This window comes from Podarcis vaucheri (genome assembly GCF_965113315.1).
Source record: "Podarcis vaucheri genome assembly, chromosome: 16".
Taxonomy (NCBI): domain Eukaryota; kingdom Metazoa; phylum Chordata; class Lepidosauria; order Squamata; family Lacertidae; genus Podarcis; species Podarcis vaucheri.
Window position 1 is genome coordinate 42,627,123 of NC_138754.1, and position 19,121 is coordinate 42,646,243.

Consider the following 19,121-nt stretch of genomic DNA (forward strand, 5'->3'; position numbering starts at 1 on the left):
CATGCTTTTCCAAGTCCTGTCTGTATTCAAGACATTCACAGCTATCTGCTAGTCCTTCTAAGAGTCACACTTGGTACGCTTTCCATCAGGCTCCTGGGCATGCTGCTCTCCAAAAAGTTTCCATTACTTGGCTTGCTGAGCTAGTTGTTTGCCTTCAGGCCTTGGGGGAAGGGCTCTCACCTCCACCCCCCCCCGCATTGCAGAGTCTTGCGAAGGGGACTGTGCTATGTGTGCATGGTCACGACTAACGTGTGCATGGAATTCTATTTAGCTGCTGAATGAAGAAGCCATTTCTCCACTTCCTGGGCTCTTAAGTTATGCTGCCTTTCTGCTCACCGTGGAACTTGGGGCCCCTGGGGGTCCTGCTCCTGCTCGTGGGGGTCAGCCAGGCCCAGAGTGGGCAAGGGCTCCCCCCTCTAGCCATTCTTCTCCCTTGCTCTCTCTTCCAGGCCCTGCAAAGCGTGGCGCCAAGGGGGCTCACTGCCAGGTTGAGCTCTTGATCAGAGAGACCTTGCTCTGGTTTCCATTTCCTTGCTCTAGACACACACACAGATTTGTGCTGCTGCTCTGAATGAACAGCAGTAGTCAAAAATGAAGTGAGATTACCCTTGTCTTTACCCAGCAATTAACACGGACACCTGGGTGCCTGCCGTTCTCTCTCTTGACTTTGCTGCCTACGGAGCCTTCCCATTCCCCCCTAGCCTGCTTACTCTGACTCCCTGGCCACCATCGTCCCGACTTGCAACAGGCAGCTCTCCTTCTTCGTGGGTGGGTGGGGGAATGCAAGCATTTATCTTGTGGCTCCCGTGCCTCTGTGACCCCCTCCAGTACCCAGATCCCAGCATCTCCCAGCGCCTGCCCTGGCGGCTCCTGAAGCAGGGAGAATAGGTAGGAAAGGCTCAGGTCATGTGTGAAATGGGTTTCTGGGTGCAAGTGGAATCTCCTCAGCCCCACTCGTCTGACCTCTTTGGATGGCCTGCTACAGGAATCACAATTTTGTTCTCTCCCCTTCCCCCTAAAAGTTGGGTGTTCTGAGCTCCTAAAAGGAGCCCCCTTGGCCCAAAAGCACAGGATAAGGACAGTATCTTGACAGCCTTGTGTAGTTGCCCTCTAAAAAGCAAGTGAACGAAGCCTGGCCATTCTGGAATATGTGCCTGGTGTGGACTCTCCCGTGCCGCCAGCTGCTTTGCAAGGCTGCGGCATCTCTCTTGCTCTGACGGGCGTTGGAATTTGTGCCGGATGGATTGTGATGCCTTCATAGTGGGACGAAGCACGACGAGGGTTTTCTCGGCTTCAGATTTTGCTCCAGAGGCAGCGAGGAACGTTGTGTTAGGAGGACTCCCCCTCCGTCCGTCCGTCCTGCCTGCCTTGAGCTGCCAGCACGAGCTGTGAAAGGGCCAGTCCCTGGCAAGAAGCAGCCTGCCTTCCTCTTGGACCAGAGGCCGCTGTGCAAGAGAGGAAGCCGCTGTGTGCCCAGGGCTGCTGAGCAGGCTCTTCTTAGCTCTCTCTCTGCAGAAAGCAAGGGCAATTTTTTTCTGCCATAGGTTGGGGGGGGGGGGCGGGGCGGCGGCTTTTGCTTCCTTTCTATTTTGCTCTTGAAGGAAATGGCAGGTTTCCCATAAATGTTTGTCTGAGGCTGTGCTTCTGTTTCCATGGCAACAAGGGCTGAGTTTTACTCCGCTGACTCTGGTGATATGAAGGCTATTAATCTGCTCCAAATAGTAGGAAAGGGAGGAGTCTGGCCCAGGAGGGGTCTCTCAGCCTCCCCAGGTGCGAGGGGCCAGTCCCCAAGGCCTCTCTGCCCATTATCTTTCCATTTCCCTTTGTCCTGCTGTGTCACTGAGGAGATGCAGGGAGGGGAGTGAGACCCACACATTTCAGGCTACATTTTGCAGCTTGATCCAATTGTGCCCCCAAGCTGTTCTCCATCCTGTCAGTCTGACAGCAAGTCTGCCAGAGAAGAGTCTGATAAGCCGCTTTCTTTGTCCAAAGAGTTTAGATTTTCTCTTGCTGTGATGTGAGACCGATCCCTTGCAGACACTCCACCGATTGGCACTGGGCTTGGAATGAGGTGGGGGTGGGGTGGGGGGTGTGCCAGACACATTGGTGCTTTGTACTCTCCCAGGGAAAATTGATGTGGCGTGTGTGCTTTGTTCTGTAAGTGTGAGACTTCAGAGTGATTTCTCAGAGACACTGCAGGGCCTTCCCCAGCCCCTTTCTTCCCACGTTTCATGGGCGTAAAGCCCCATCAAGGCTGGTTCTGGGCTTGGCAGTGCCTTTGTAAAACCAGAGTTGTAATAGGAATGGAACATAGACAGAGGCAGCCCGTTAGTCCATCTGGCTCAGCGCTGTCCCCACGGACTGGCAGCAGCCCTCCAAGGTTTCAGGTGGGGCTATGCCCACCTACACAGAGGTGCCATTGGGGAAAGAACCGGGGGTCTTCTGCCTGCCCCACGGCGGTGCATCTCCATGTCTGGCATCTTCCTGTGAGATTGCTGTGGATGGTCCGATCCTGCCTCTCTGTTCATGTCGTCTTCCAGGGCCAGATTTCGCCAAGGAGAATCTAATGGAGAATCATGGAATTGTAGAGCTGGAAGGGACCCTGAGGATCATCTAGTCCAACCCCCTGCAAGGCAGGAACAGGCAGCTGTCCCTTATGGGGATCAGACCGGCAACCTTGGCGTTCTCAGCGCCACACTGCAACTGAAGCTCAGGTCCACGCACAGGCGTGCCAGAGGTAGCTCATAGGGAGCCTTACACAAAAGAAAATTGCTCTGCTGCCAGGTGGTGAAACAGAGGAGGAGGAGGAGGAGGATAAACACAATGTTTCTGGAAACCAGTGGGACACTTATCCTTTCCTGCATTTCTGCCACATAGGTAATTAATTATTTGAAAATTGCAAGTCCTCCCTCCCTCCTTCCCTCCTTTGCTGCCTCGTCTTCCAGGCCTGCTGATACATTTGTGATCATAGAATTGTAGAGTTTGAAGGGACCCTGAGGGTCTTCTGGTTCAATCCCCTGCAGTGCAGGAGTCTCACTCCCAGCCTCATGCAACTGTCCTGGAGCTGAGCTTCCTGAGATACTCTGAAAAGGCCAGGCTTTCCAAGAAAATAGGCACATCCTTTTCAATTCTCTTAAATCTGTTAAATAAAATGACACAGACAGAAGTCCATTCTTAGTAATTCTGATAAATATTAACCATTGATCACCAGCAAGCAGCCTGATAATGCAATTATAGTTACAGGTGAAACTCGAAAAATTAGAATATCATGGAAAAGTTCATTTATTTCAGTAATTCAACTTAAAAGGTGAAACTAATATATGAGACTCATGACATGCAAAGCAATGTATGCTGTACGCCATAATCATCACAATTATAACAAATAAATGCTTGACATATCTTGCTTTGCATGTCATGAGTCTATCTCATATATTAGTTTCACCTTTTAAGTTGAATTTCTGAAATAAATGAACTTTTCCATGATATTCTAATTTTTTGACTTTCACCTGCAGTAAAAATAGCAATTTTGTATCTTGTGACACTTATTAGTTTTTAGAACATTATAACATTTAATCTAAGATCAGAAAAACACAGCCAACTTTAAATGAATAAAACATTGTGAATCCGTTAAGTTATGTTTGGTAATAATTCAATAAAATTCTGCCACATTATCAAGAAGTTGTGTTCCAAAAGTCTAAGGGAATGTGTTGACTTCACCAGTGCTGCAAAGTCCCTGATTCCATCCAGCCATTTTTGGGTTGTGGACACTGTTGATTCTATCCAGTCATTAGCAAAAAGTACTCTGGCTGCAGCTGAAGTCTAATGGGCTCGTTCTTTATGTTCTGGTCTAACTGATCATTTCGTATAATGTAATAAAAAGAATGCTGGATGAAATGGGACTTCATAGCCTATAATCCTTGTTAATTAATGTTTAATTTTCCTGCAGTATTTTTGACATCTCGCATTTCCACTGTGTGTGTGTGTGTGTGTATGGGTGAAAACCACCCCTGGCATTTTCAACAAATGGGTGGGTAATTTTTTATCTTCATTGGGACAATGCACTACCTACTCATGATCTTAGAGAAATTTTCTCTTACTCCATACAGTATTTAAAGGGAGTCTATATGCAGTTTCCTATAGATTTCCCCAGATTTCTAAGGGGATTACTCCCCAGCCCGTAGTCTATGCCCATAAGATATTGTTTTACTTGTTCAGGTCTGGTATCTTGTTTTATAAAAGGCTGGTTAAGATTTTGGTATCTGTGCCTATTGGCGTTTAGTTTTCCAAAGTCTTTAACTATGGAATCATTGAACTTTGGGTCATAAGAGCTTTAACCCTGAAATGATTGGAAACCTGCTATTGCCTTTATATCAGGGCTCAGCAAACTTTTTCAGCAGGGGGCTGGTCCACCGTCCCTCAGACCATGTGGTGGGCTGGACTATATTTTGAAAAAAAAATAAAAAATGAACGAATTCCTATGCCCCACAAATAACCCAGAGATGCATTTATTCTACTCATGTAAAAACATGCTGATTCCCGGACCGTCTGCGGGCCGGATTGAGAAGGCGATTGGGCCGGATCCAGCTCCTGGGCCTTAGTTTGCCTACCGATGCTTTATATCATCTTTTATTGACTCCGTAGAGGAGAGGCTCCAAATTGGTATTGATTCCAGATCTGTAACAATTAGGATGATAGTAGGGGCTGCGCTTGCTCCCCTCACCAGCCTCTCTCTCATTCTCCCATATCAACCCCCAAGAGCTTCCTGCCTTCTGCAACTGGTGAGTTCATTTTCCACTTTCCCAACCCCATCTCTCTCTTCCGTTCTGCAGCCATGCTGTGCTCCAGTTTTCACCTTTATCCCTTGGTCCATGCCTCCCCCATTTTTCTCAGCTCCTCCTTGCACACACATATTGCTCCCCTTTCCATGCCTTGTTCTCTCTTGTTCTACATATATGGGTCTCTGCTTGTTAAATTATCTGTTCCACATTACTACATTTAGTAATCACCAGGAGTGAAATACATTATGTGACGGTGCTATGGAATATTTGAGAACTCCACATCCCTTATCTCTCTCACATGAAGGGGTTGAGGAATGGAAGAGGGAGAAGTTTGAGTGCAGTGAAAAGGGAGAAGCAGTGAAAGGAAAAAAAGTTGCTGTTTTAAACAATGGCAAAAGTTAGAGCAAAGCAGGGGCATATAGACATTGAGAGGAAAATGGCAATGTTAAACAACTGCAGAGGTTTAAGTAAACAGAAAACAGTTTTTACAAGGCAAAATAGCAGAGATGGGTAGAACGATATGATACGATACAATAATCTTTATTGTCATTGTCCTATACAGAACAACGGAATTGAAAAAATCTACATTCTACATAGAAGCTAACAGCAAAAAGACAACACAGCGGAGCCCTTCCAAATTCCCTTCTCACTGTACTCACACCTCCCTGCAAACTTCCTAGAACTAGCTTAACATCACCTCATTTTTCCTCCCCCTTATTTATTTGGCTGCTGCTCACATGCATGCAGGGTTCTTTCCAGTAATAATGTGGTTTTCATGCTTCCATTTTGTTTCCAAAACCACGTTGTCTGTGTTCTCTGCTTCACGGCTGTAACAAGTCACGTGAGTTTGCCCAAGTGCGGCAGGCCAGGGGGTGCTTTCGAGGTGGGACTAGTTGCTGTGCACTGTGCTTTTCAACCCTGTTTTTAGCTGGCTTGTTTCCTCCCAGTGAGGCATCTGTATGTTGGGCAGTGGCAAATTGCAGGTTTTAAGTTTCCTTTCCTCTTGCATTTTTCTCCCACGTGATGGTGCGAGGGCCTCAGCCTTTTAGAAAATCTGCCTGGTGGTTTACGGATGCTTGAGAGCAGCAGGAGCCAGACGGTTGCAGCCTGAGATGGGGCCGTATCCTCTGTGCATACATTGCTGCAGATAATCAGAGAGAAATGGATGAAGGGAGAAGCTGGAAAGGACAGCTGTTTGGTCAAGACCAGCCATAGTCTGAGCCTTCCTGGGCTCTGCTCTGCTTCCCATTAAGGGCATGCCATCCACATTTCTCCAAGGAAAATAGGGACATCCTATTCAATAACAACAACAATAATATTTATGACTGACTCATCTGACTGGATTGTCCAAGCCACTCTGGGCAGCTTCCAACATATATAAAAACAAAATAAAACATTAAACATTAAAAAACTAACCTATACAGGGATGCCTTCAGATTGCTTGGGGGATTGGATAACTCCATACTTTACAAACTTTCTCTTATGGAAATAGGGACGTCCTAAGGGAAAGCAGGACATTATGGGATCAAATCAGAAACTGGGGCAGCTTCTGTAAATCTGGGACTGTCTCTGGAAAATAGGGTCACTTGGAGGGTCTTTGCAAGGGCAGTGATGAGAGGAATGCTGGTCTTTGTACTGCTGTGGCATTCAGACAAGGAGGAAGCAAATAGCTTCTCAACATGTCTTCTCATATTGCTTCTTGACTGGACTGGGCCCCCCAGGACCCCCAGCTGTTCCCAGGGAAAGCAGAGGAGACCTGCAAGGCCTTCCTGAAGCCCCATAGGCAGAGAGTGGATGTGGTGAGGCCTTTGAGGCCAGAGCTGATACAGACCTGGACGCGCTGTGTCGTGCCCCCTGCGCTGGGTACCGCACAGGTCGTTCCCGCAGGACTGGGGCCTCCTCTGGCAAGAGCAGGGCTCCTGTGACACAAGAAGGAAAGCTGCTTTTTAGCTGTCAGCCAGATGCCAGGGCAGCCACTGGTGGCCAGCCTTGAAGGCTGGGCAGTTCTGGGCGTTTGTGGGTGGGGAAGATGCCGCTCTCCTGCCTTGTAGGGTAGCTGATGGAGGCCTCTTGAACGAAGCTTTTCTGGCCCACCGAGGTGTCCAAGCACACCAGACAAGAACGTTGGAAAGTCACACGTTCAGAGACGCTGCTGGTGGTTGAATGCTCAGGGGGAAGCTGAGGCTGGAGTCAAATAAGATGGGCTTATGAAACCAAGAGGTTTCTCCATCTTGGTCCCTGCTTGGCTTGATATCCAGCTCTTAGAGGTTCAGCACCCTTGGCCTTCTTTGCATTTCATTCCCAGAGAAGCTGCTGGTGTGGTGCTGCCTCTCTCAGGACCTTTGGCAAACTCCTTCCCTCCTCTTTCAAAAAGATACCTTTTTGCTGTTAGTGATTCTGGACACTTCCGTTTTCTGTATATTGTAATGCCTTATTGCTGTATTTCTGTACTTTATGTTGCTGCTCTTAGTAGTTTGTATGGATGGTTCTAGTATATATTTTTGTATTTTAATTTGCTGAACACCTTAATACAGAGTTTTTCAATCTTTTTGAATCCACGGCTCCCTTGACCAACAACGTTCTTTCTGTGGCTCCCTTGTGGGATAAGTGGTACAATCCTGACCATCATTCAAGGTGCTGAAGGGTGTAGCAGTGTACCGGTTGAAAACTACTGGCCTATGCTATAAATTCTGCAGATGCTCAGAGAAACATATTTAGAAGCAACCTAACCCCCCCCCAAAAAACAACAACCAGGGAAGGCACAGACCTGCTCATAGATTTCCTGTCTTGTTCGGAACTTGTCTCTTGCATCATACTTGTTTGTTTGTGCCCAGCGGGAGCCTCGGAGTGGACTTGCTTAGTGGGTGCTTGTTTTAAGAGGTCTGCTTTGGTTGTCTGCCAGAATGTCTCTTAGACTGGCACAAAAAGTATTTTTGCAGATATGAAGTGATCTCCAAGTGGCAGAGCAAGCGTTGCTCCATCCCTGGGAGCTCGGTGCCTCTTTTTGTGTAGCCCTCTAGAAACGTCTTCCTTTTGCCCCCAACTCAGCCAAACTGCGGCCTTCAAGGAGGGTCTGTGATGCCTGCTCCTTGGCACTTGCTTACGCCTGAGCATTGGGGTTTGTAGATGATCAGGATCCTGAGCGCAAAAAGCAGAGCGGGGGGGGGGGGCTTTCTGCTCAGATCAAGCAGGTGACAGAGGGTCTTTCTCTGCTGCAGCTCAGCCCAGACAGAGCCACCAAATGATGGTCTCTTGCCTTGATCACCAGGTCTCCATCAAGGTCAGTGGTGGGGTTTGGGCAGCATTAATTACGTTGTGTCTGTGGGAGGCAGTGTTGCACTGAGGAGGAGAAGGCTGCAGGCTGTCATGGAGTCTTATGGAGTCTTAAACCCTCCTCGCCTGCTTGCGGTTAGGAGCACAGCTGATCCTGTCTGGAGCCTCCTCTGGGCCTGGTGGGCTCTAGAACGTCCCAGGCAGCGCTGCTTCCACCTCCACACCTGCATGTTGATTTGACACCTGTCCAAAGTACGGGACGACCTCTCTGCACACCACTTTGGCTTCCCTGACTCCCTCTCCCACCTTCCCTTTGCTGTGGAGGCCCAGCAACACCTCTGGGCGTGCTCCTGGGGCAAAGGCAGATCCTAGCCAAAAAGGAAGAAGGAGGCCTAGCTCTCGGCATCTCTTGAGAAGCCGGTGTTGCCTTTTGCCTGCCAGCCAGCGGCTGCATTTTCTTGCCCATTGATCCTTGGCTGGGCTTTCCTTTCTAGGCATCTGCAATAAGGAAACTCCAGCTGGGCGTGGAGACAGCCGCATCCCAGAGGCTCCTGCAGAGCTGGGGAAGGAAGCTTCCTGCCTTGGCTTCCGAGTGGCTTCCAGCACTTCAGTCTATGGAGAGGCACCTGTGGGTCGCACCTTGAGGTCCGTGTGCCTTGCCAAACTGTTTGAGTGACCCGTCAGTGCAAGGAGTGTCTGTCACACCTGTGGACAGGAGGCAGCAGTGCAGTGGTGGGCTTTGGGCTCGAAGGGATGTTTTTTTCTTTTATACAAGCTCCTCTGGCAGCTGCTTTCATTGCGTCCCAGAAGAGAGGAGTTGTTAGGCTATGTTTTCTTTAGTTTGGGCTTGAATGTGGCAGACTTGGCTTTCGAAGATGGCCTTGGGCAAGCCTCAGCCTCCTTTTCCTCATGAATCCAGTGAGGGGGAAAGTGGAAGCTTAAGGAGCTCTAGAGAGAATGGGCAGCAAGTGGAGCACAGGAGCTCTTTGCTCAAATGTCAGGAGGCCTAGGATGGCGGCTGCTGCATGTTACTTTATTTATGAAAACAAAATAAATAAATAAAAGGGAAGGTTTCCTGGCTCCCTGCATGTGGACACTTTCCCTTCCCCCTTCAGTCTCCCTTGGGATGTGTCTGGCTGGCCAGTGCAAATGGCATCTGGCTGAGATGGTCCCCTGCCAAGCAATGCTCTGCTCATCTCCTGCTCTTGGCCTTGTCTTCGGGGGGTGCCCTTCCCTCCCAGAAATTGCTTGCTTGCTTTAGAGATGCCTTTCAAGCATGTGAGAGCCCAACAATGTACACATTTGCAATGAGGGCGCTTCCCTTGGTATTTGATGCAGAAGTCACTCTTGCGGCAAAACAAGCTCTTCGGAGACCCTGCACAGTGATGTGAAAAGTGGAGGCTTTCAGAGGTCCAGCTTTTATAGAGTGACCCAGAAAGAGAGCTTGGGGGGGGGCAGTGTATGACTGCCTGGCATCCTGCTGTCATCCTGCAAAACAGGATGGCCAAGTAGTGCCACTTGTGAGCGATGCTCCGCCTTGTGGCTTCCTTCCCGCCTGGGTTTTGCTCTCCCCAGCATCTCTGCTCTGCTTTATTTCTCCAGTGCCCACAGTTTACTATCCTCTCATCTCCTTTTGGCTTTGTAGATTTGGGAATATTGCCTGGAAGGGGCGGGTTGATCTTCACTCTGAGTTGTTGCTGCTGCTGTTGTTGTTGTGTCATGTGAATTTTGGAGGATGCAACAAAATACTGAGGAGGACTATTTACTTTTCTCCTTGCTTGCTAATTGGGCCCAGCTGTTGGCCACGTGAAGAATCCTTGGGATGGCTTGAGGATGGGTGCCCCCACCTAGTCTGCTGAAGGGGGGGGGGCTAAGACATTGGTCCTAGTGGCCCCCCTCACCGGCAGAATGTTGCTCCCCCTCGTGGCACATAAAAACACAAGAGTGAAGAATGTGACTTGACCACTGAAGAATTTTTTATGAATAGGGCTCTTGTTTTTAATTTGATGAGCAGAGAACTTTCCAGGTCTGTCCCTCTCTTTCCAATCTGTCTTTAATTTGCAGAGAGATGCATTCCAGTTTTTCAAACATGAAACTGTTTAATGGGTTTTTTTTGGCTCCTCCTGAGTGCTGGTTGCGAGAGTTTACCCCGAGACTTCGCATGTTTGCTCCTCCTCCCACAGTGCAGTGAGGCAGACTTGGGGGGAGACCTTTTGCCAGATCCCTTGGTAGCCTGTTTTTCTTCTTTTGCTGCAGGAGGTAACCGGTTGACCAGTCAGCCTCTTTTCCAAAGCTGAGCCCCACTAAGAATAGTCTGCAGTAAGCCTGTGCCTCTCAGGCTGCTCTGGCCTCTCTGTTGATCCTTGGTGATGCCTTTCTCGGTGGCCAGTTTGTGTGGCCCCCATGCCTTTCCTCTGGGAGATGGGACTGGCTTCTGTTGCAGGCGGCACCTGTAGTGCACTGTCTTGCAGTGCCTTCTTTGCTCCTGTGGCTTCAAGACTTTGGGTCTGGCACCTGAGACTGTGGGGGGGGGGGTGTGAGAGAGAGAGAGGGAGAGGGAGAGATAAGGGGGCTCAGTGGGGATGAGGGGTAACAAATTCACAGCTGGGAGCAGCCCTTAGGTTTCTCTGCTGGCCCCTGTGTTCTTCTTTTGCCTGAACACCCCCTATCCCTTTTTATAGCTAGGTCCGTTTAATGCGATACCTTAACTGAGCTGAATTCAAACCCTAGTTTCCTTTAATTCACACTTTGAAGTTGTTGGAAGAAACTGCTGATTTGGGTTTGTGGTTCATGCTGACATAGGGAGCGTGGGCTGCACCAGGTTGAAGGCCCCTCCCACCTGCCCTGGCCTGCAGTAGAATTGTAGGGTTAGAAGGGAGCCTGAGAGTCATCTAGTCCAACCCCCTGCAAGGCAGGAATATGCAGCTGTTCCTTGCGGGGTTGGCATTAGAATCATAGAATCATAGAATTGGAAGAGACCACAAGGGCCATCGAGTCCATCCCCCTGCCAAGCAGGAAACACCATCAGAGCACTCCTGACATATGGTTGTCAAGCCTCTGCTTAAAGACCTCCAAAGGAGGAAACTCCACCACACTCCTTGGCAGCAAATTCCACTGTCGAACAGCTCTTACTGTCAGGAAGTTCTTCCTAATGTTTAGGTGGAATCTTCTTTCTTGTAGTTTGGATCCATTGCTCCGTGTCCGCTTCTCTGGAGCAGCAGAAAACAACCTTTCTCCCTCCTCTATATGACATCCTTTTATATATTTGAACATGGCTATCATATCACCCCTTAACCTCCTCTTCTCCAGGCTAAACATGCCCAGCTCCCTTAGCCGTTCCTCATAAGGCATCGTTTCCAGGCCTTTGACCATTTTGGTTGCCCTCCCCTGGAAACGTTCCAGTTTGTCAGTGTCCTTCTTGAATTGTGGTGCCCAGAACTGGACACAGTACTCCAGGTGAGGTCTGACCAGAGCAGAATACAGTGGCACTATTACTTCCCTTGATCTAGATGCTATACTCCTATTGATGCAGCCCAGAATTGCATTGGCTTTTTTAGCTGCCGCGTCACACTGTTGGCTCATGTCAAGTTTGTGGTCAACCAAGACTCCTAGATCCTTTTCACATGTACTGCTCTCAAGCCAGGTGTCACCCATCTTGTATTTGTGCCTCTCATTTTTTTTGCCCAAGTGCAGTACTTTACATTTCTCCCCGTTAAAGTTCATCTTGTTTGTTTTAGCCCAGTTCTCTAATCTGTACTTAACGTGAGGTACACAGTGGTACCTCTGGACGCGAACGGGATCCGTTCTGGAGCCCCATTCGCATCCTGAGCAGAATGCAACCTGCATCTGCGTGTGCGTGGGTCGCGATTCGCTGCTTCTGCACATGTGCGTGACATCATCTTGAGCGTCTGCGCATGCCCGAGTGGCAAAACCCGAAAGCATCCTGTTCTGTTACTTCCGGGTCGCCGCGGGACGCAACCTGAAAAGATTTAACCTGAAGCAACTTTTTTTTTAATATAAAATTTTTATTGGTTTTTCACAGTTTTTATAGACACAAACAATACACAATACAAACAAACAAACACACAAACAAACATGTATAATTTCATATCCTTTTTTCTTAAACCTTACTTCACCGACTTCCCCATACCTCCCCTTTCTACATCCCAATTTCCAAGCTTATTTCAGCAAATCCTAGCCCATGGTTTTATCAAATTTTCCCCTTATTCATTTCTTTTACTTAATCTTTACAGCTGTAATCCCCTTTTTCCCCTAAAACCTCAACATTTTAGCATTCCTCAATTTTACAATATTTCTTAAGATAAATTTTGAATTTCTTCCAATCTTCATCCGCCGTCTCTTTCCCCTGGTCACGGATTCTGCCAGTCATTTCAGCCAGTCCCATATAGTCTATCACCTTCATCTGCCATTCTTCCAGAGTGGGTAGATCTTGAGTCTTCCAATGCTTTGCAATGAGTATTCTTGCTGCTGTTGTGGCATACATTAAAAAAAGTTCTATCTTTCTTTGGCACCAATTGGCCGACAATGCCCAAGAGAAAGGCCTCTGGTTTCTTAGGGAAAATACATTTAAGTACCTTTTTCATTTCGTTATATATCATTTCCCAGAAAGCCTTAATCTTTGGACACGTCCACCAATGGTGATAGAAAGTACCTTCAATTTCTTTACATTTCCAACACTTATTGTCAGGCAAATGGTAGATTTTTGCTAGCTTGACTGGGGTCATGTACCACCTATAAATCATTTCATAATATTTTCCTTTAAGGCATTACCTGCCGTAAATTTCAAACCAGTGGTCCACAACTGTTCCCAGTCAGCAAACATGATGTTATGACCAATGTCCTGTGCCCACTTAATCATAGCTGATTTAACTGTTTCATCTTGTGTATTCCATTTCAGCAACAAGTTATACATTTTTGACAAATTCTTAGCATTGGGTTCTAACAGAAATGTTCTTTTTTCAATAAATGAAACACACTTCTCCTCTTACGAGGAAGGTTCAAACCATTGCAGTTCCAACTTAGAAGTTGCAGAGCCATCCTGTTGCTATTAACTTTTACCTCCTGTCGCTCCGAGTAGTTGTTCGTCTTCTGTCGGTGATTTCAGCCCAAATGTTAGGTTCAAAATGTCTGTTGCTTCCTTTGTCACTGGGGTTGGTTCCACTTCCACCACTCCTTTCAGAAGGTCTTCCCCGTTGTCTCGTAGAAATTGCTCTTTGTCTTGGGCAGATCTTATTCTGATTTTCCTACCTTTATATTTAAAAGATAGGCCTTGGGGAAATTCCCACCTGAATAGTACTTCGTTCTTTCTCAGTAGTTCGACCAGCTCTTTATATTGGGCTCTTGCATCCAAAACTGTGTTTTGGTATATCTTTAAAAATCTCCACAAAAGAATCTTCAATCTCCAAAGTTCTTTGAAAATGCAGATTCAATATTTTATCTCTTTCCTCTTTTGATCTTAAAGTTATCAAGCAGTCCCTTGGCTTCTTTCTGCCCTGTCTCCTGCCCAGTCTAAAAGCAGACACTATCTTAATCTCTTCCTTCTCCAACTCCTGTTGCCAAAAATCCGAAAACTCTTTAGAAAGGAAGTCCACCAGATTATCCTTCTCACTTTCAGGCACTGCTCTCAATCTTAAGTTCCTCTCCTTCCTTTGCATTTCGAGCATGGACAAAGCCAGCTCATGGTCTTCTAACTTTTTACAGACTGGTATTATCTTTTCCTGAGTGGAATCTGCCGAAACCTTAGCTTCTTCTGCAATCTTACGAATAGTAACAGAGTCCTCTAGAAGTTTATTAATAGACTCTGTATTAGAGGTCACCCTCTTCCCTAATTCATTAACACTTTGCGTATTCAAATCAAGCTTTGTAGAGAGCTCTGTCAATTTTTTACTATTTTCCGCACCTTGCTTTGTCAGAGATTCCAGAGACTCATTTATTTTGACTAGAGCTTGTGTCAGAGGGTCTGTTGACATTGTTGTTTTTGTCTGCCCAGTTGCAGCTGCTGCCACTGGAGTGCCTGAGACCGAAACTCTTTGCTGTTGTAAAATTTTTGCCTTGCATGTTTTGCCAGATCTGGTTGTTGTCTCTTCTGGTGCACCACTCATGTCCCAGTCAAGGTCGTTCCCACGCCTGTGAATTGTTTTTAAAAGGAAAATCCCAGTAGCTTAGAAGTTATAGTCCACTTTGCAACAATTTCAGCAGAATCCTCTAGGGGGAAAAGTTTCCAAGGCTTCTGTAACAAAATGTCTTTTAATCCAGTCCCCCTGAGTCTTCCAAAAAAACAATTGCAACAGTTCCCCAATGTATTTCCAAAATTTAACAGTCCAGTAATTTAGTATCTTTCAGTCCAGTAATTTAGTATCTTTCGATTAGCTGTTTTCCCTGTGTAAAGGTCAGAGGGGGCAGGGTTTCTGTTGAGGCAGGGGATTAGCTGTGGGAGGAGCTTATCAGAGTTTGCAGGGCATCAGTTGAAGAAGGAGCAAAAAGGGTTTTCTTGTGTCTGTGTGTTTCTTTGTGGCTGATTAGCTGTTTTCCCTGTGTAAAGGTCAGAGGGGGCAGGGTTTCTGTTGAGGCAGGGGATTAGCTGTGGGAGGAGCTTATCAGAGTTTGCAGGGCATCAGTTGAAGAAGGAGCAAAAAGGGTTTTCTTGTGTCTGTGTGTTTCTTTGTGGCTGATTAGCTGTTTTCCCTGTGTAAAGGTCAGAGGGGGCAGGGTTTCTGTTGAGGCAGGGGATTAGCTGTGGGAGGAGCTTATCAGAGATCCATCTTTTAGATTTAGGGGAGCTAGTCTCAAACGTTTGTTGGGGGAGATCTAGGTGTTTTTTTGTGTGGGGGAAGTTATTTGTCCTGTCTTCAAGCTTTTTATGATGGAGGACCTCTGTAGCCACCCACAACGACACAATCTCAAGATGGAAGGGGAGGGAACAGCTGCAGTCGCCTGCAATTCCTGCGCAATGTTTGCCATCTTGCCAAAGGTTGCAGGCATCTTTACCTGCAGCAATTGCATGTTGATTGCCCTCTTAAAAGACAAAGTCCAGCAACTGGAGGAACGTGTAGCTACGCTCCAAAGAATTAGAGAGCTGGAGCTCTTCTTGGAAGCAACAGAGCACACCGTCTCCACCAAGGAGGAGACAGGGGACTCCCCTGAGAAGGAGGCTAGTTCACCAACACAGGAGCCAGATATATGGAGAAACGTGACTCAAAGAAGTAGGAGGCCCAGGGTTCACTCTGATTGCTTAGAAATACACAACCGCTTTGAGGTCCTCTCCCCTAGCATGGAAGACGAAGAGCAGACTCCATTTGAGGATCTCTCCCTCATTACAGTCGATCAGGTATATGAAGACGAGCAGCAAAGTCAGTCCTCAGGGAATGTGCAGGCGTCCTTGGAACGGACAACTCACGGAAGAACCCCGACCAAACCCAAGAGGAGGTGTGTAGTGGTGATAGGGGATTCCCTACTGAGGGGAACAGAAGCAATGATCTGTGGGCCTGACAAGATGTCCCGGGAAGTGTGCTGTCTCCCCGGGGCTAAGATCCAAGATGTAACTGAACGACTGCAAGGAATCATAAAACCCACTGACAAATACCCCTTCCTCTTGGTTCATGTGGGAACCAATGACACTGCAAGCAATAGCCTCCAGAAGATCAAAAGAGACTACGAGGCTCTCGGCAGGAAATTGAAGCAACTAAATGCACAAATTGTCATCTCATCTGTCCTCCCAGTTGAACGACGTGGCCCAGGGAGAGAGGGGAAAATAGTGGAAGTGAACAGCTGGCTTCGCAAATGGTGTAAACAGGAACGGTTTGGATTCTTAGATCACGGACTGCAGTTTCTTGAAGATGGACTTTTGGCAAGTGATGGGCTGCACCTCACAACGGTTGGGAGAAATGTTTTTGCCAAAAATCTCAGAAACCTCATCAGGAGGGCTTTAAACTGACTAATGTGGGGGAGGGAGACAGTGCTCCTGAAGGTAGGAGTCTATCAATTAATGAAGATGATCATCCAAATGTCATAGACCAAATGGAGCAAACAGCACGCGGACCTAGTGGTGGGAGGAAAAAATCCTTAAATAAGAGACACGGGGGAATGATTAATGGACTTCAATGTCTGTACACTAATGCGCAAAGCATGGGAAATAAACAAGATGAGCTTGAGCTCTTGGTACAGCAAACTAAATATGACATAATAGGCATCACTGAAACCTGGTGGGATAAGTCCCACGATTGGAATGTAATAATGGGGGGATACAATCTATTTCAGAGAAACAGACCAGACAAGAAAGGAGGAGGAGTGGCGTTATATGTCAGGGATGTGTATACCTGTGAAGAGATCCAAGATTTAGAACCTCAAAGCCAAAGTGAGAGCATTTGGGTCAAAATTAAGGGAGAGAAGAATAACAGAGACCTCATTGTGGGAGTTTACTATAGATCCCCAAGCCAAACGGAGGACATAGATGATGCCTTCCTGGAACAGATGGCCAAGCATGCAAAAGGAAGGGAGATAGTAGTAATGGGGGACTTCAATTACCCGGATATTTGTTGGACGTCAAACTCAGCCAAGAGCATAAGGTCAAACAGATTCCTCACTGGCCTTGCAGACAACTTCATTGTCCAGAAAGTGGGAGAAGCAACAAGAGGAACAGCCATTTTAGATCTGGTCCTAACCAATGTTGATGACCTGGTTAGTGGGGTAGAAGTGGAAGGATCATTAGGCGCGAGTGATCATGCTCTTCTGAAGTTTACTATACAGCGGAAAGGAGTAGCCAAGCATACTAGGACTCAATTTCTTGACTTTAAGAAAGCCGACTTCATAAAACTTAGAGAAGTGCTGGGTGAGATCCCATGGACAACAATACTAAAAGGAAAGGGAGTTCATGATGGCTGGGAGTTTGTTAAGAGGGAGATAGTAAAAGCACAACGTCAGGCAATACCAATGAGACGGAAACATGGAAGGTGCCTAAAGAAGCCAGGGTGGCTATCTAAAGAACTTTTAACTGAATTAAGATTAAAAAAGGATGTGTACAAAAAATGGAAAAGGGGGGACACCACCAAAGAGGAATTCAAACAAATAGCCAGCACGTGTAGACACAAAGTCAGAAAAGCTAAAGCACAGAATGAACTCAGGCTTGCTAGAGAGGTTAAAAGCAACAAAAAAGGCTTTTATGGGTATGTTCGTAGCAAAAGGAAGAACAAAGAAACAGTGGGGTCACTCAGAGGAGAAGATGGTGAAATGCAAACAGGGGACACAGAAAGGGCTGAACTCCTCAATGCCTTCTTTGCCTCAGTCTTCTCCGATAAAGAAAACAATGCCCGACCTGAAGAATTTGGAGCAAATGATTCAGCAGAGGAAACACAGCCCAGAATAACTAAGGAGATAGTACAAGAATACTTGGCTAGTTTAGATGTATTCAAGTCTCCAGGGCCAGATGAACTGCATCCAAGAGTATTAAAAGAACTGGCAGGTGTGATCTCAGAACCACTGGCAGTCATCTTTGAGAATTCCTGGAGAACAGGCGAAGTCCCGGCAGACTGGAGGAGGGCAAATGTTGTCCCTATTTTCAAAAAGGGGAAAAGAGAGGACCCAAATAATTACCGCCCAGTCAGTCTGACATCAATAGCAGGGAAGATTCTGGAGCAGATCATTAAGCAAACAGTCTGTGAGCACCTAGAAAGGAATGCTGTGATCACCAATAGTCAGCATGGATTTCTGAAAGATAAGTCATGTCAGACTAACCTGATCTCGTTTTTTGACAGATTTACAAGCCTGGTAGATGAAGGGAACGCAGTGGATGTAGCCTACCTTGATTTCAGCAAGGCATTTGACAAGGTGCCCCATGATATTCTTGTAAAGAAGCTGGTAAAATGTGGTCTTGACTATGCTACCACTCAGTGGATTTGTAACTGGCTGACTGACCGAACCCAAAGGGTGCTCATCAATGGTTCCTCTTCATCCTGGAGAAGAGTGACTAGTGGGGTGCCACAGGGTTCTGTCTTGGGCCCGGTCTTATTCAACATCTTTATCAACGACTTGGATGATGGACTCAAGGGCATCCTGATCAAATTTGCAGATGACACCAAACTGGGAGGGGTGGCTAACACCCCAGAGGACAGGATCACACTTCAAAACGACCTTGACAGATTAGAGAACTGGGCAAAAATAAACAAGATGAATTTTAACAGGGAGAAATGTAAAGTATTGCACTTGGGCAAAAAAAATGAGAGGCACAAATACAAGATGGGTGACACCTGGCTTGAGAGCAGTACATGTGAAAAGGATCTAGGAGTCTTGGTTGACCACAAACTTGACATGAGCCAACAGTGTGACGCGGCAGCTAAAAAAGCCAATGCAATTCTGGGCTGCATCAATAGGAGTATAGCATCTAGATCAAGGGAAGTAATAGTGCCACTGTATTCTGCTCTGGTCAGACCACACCTGGAGTACTGTGTCCAGTTCTGGGCACCACAATTCAAGAAGGACACTGACAAACTGGAACGTGTCCAGAGGAGGGCAACTAAAATGGTCAAAGGCCTGGAAACGATGCCTTATGAGGAACGGCTAAGGGAGCTGGGCATGTTTAGCCTGGAGAAGAGGAGGTTAAGGGGTGATATGATAGCCATGTTCAAATATATAAAAGGATGTCACATAGAGGAGGGAGAAAGGTTGTTTTCTGCTGCTCCGGAGAAGCGGACACGGAGCAATGGATCCAAACTACAAGAAATAAGATTCCACCTAAACATTAGGAAGAACTTCCTGACAGTAAGAGCTGTTCGACAGTGGAATTTGCTGCCAAGGAGTGTGGTGGAGTCTCCTACTTTGGAGGTCTTTAAGCAGAGGCTTGACAACCATATGTCAGGAGTGCTCTGATGGTGTTTCCTGCTTGGCAGGGGGTTGGACTCGATGGCCCTTGTGGTCTCTTCCAACTCTATGATTCTATGATCATGGAATCATAGAATCATAGAATGATTCTACGTCTTCTCTGGATCCACCAGTGAGGGATGTGCTAAGGGAACTGTTCCTGCTGCACAGTGGAAGGAGGCCTCTTCCAGAAGATGC

At 47.0% G+C, this 19,121-nt stretch overlaps 1 protein-coding gene across 1 annotated transcript in view; it reads left to right on the plus strand.

Moving 5' to 3' along the window:
* Positions 1 to 19,121, plus strand: part of TTC28 (tetratricopeptide repeat domain 28) — a gene marked incomplete at its 5' end in the record, with an annotated part of 127,668 nt that overhangs the window by 4,052 nt on the left and 104,495 nt on the right.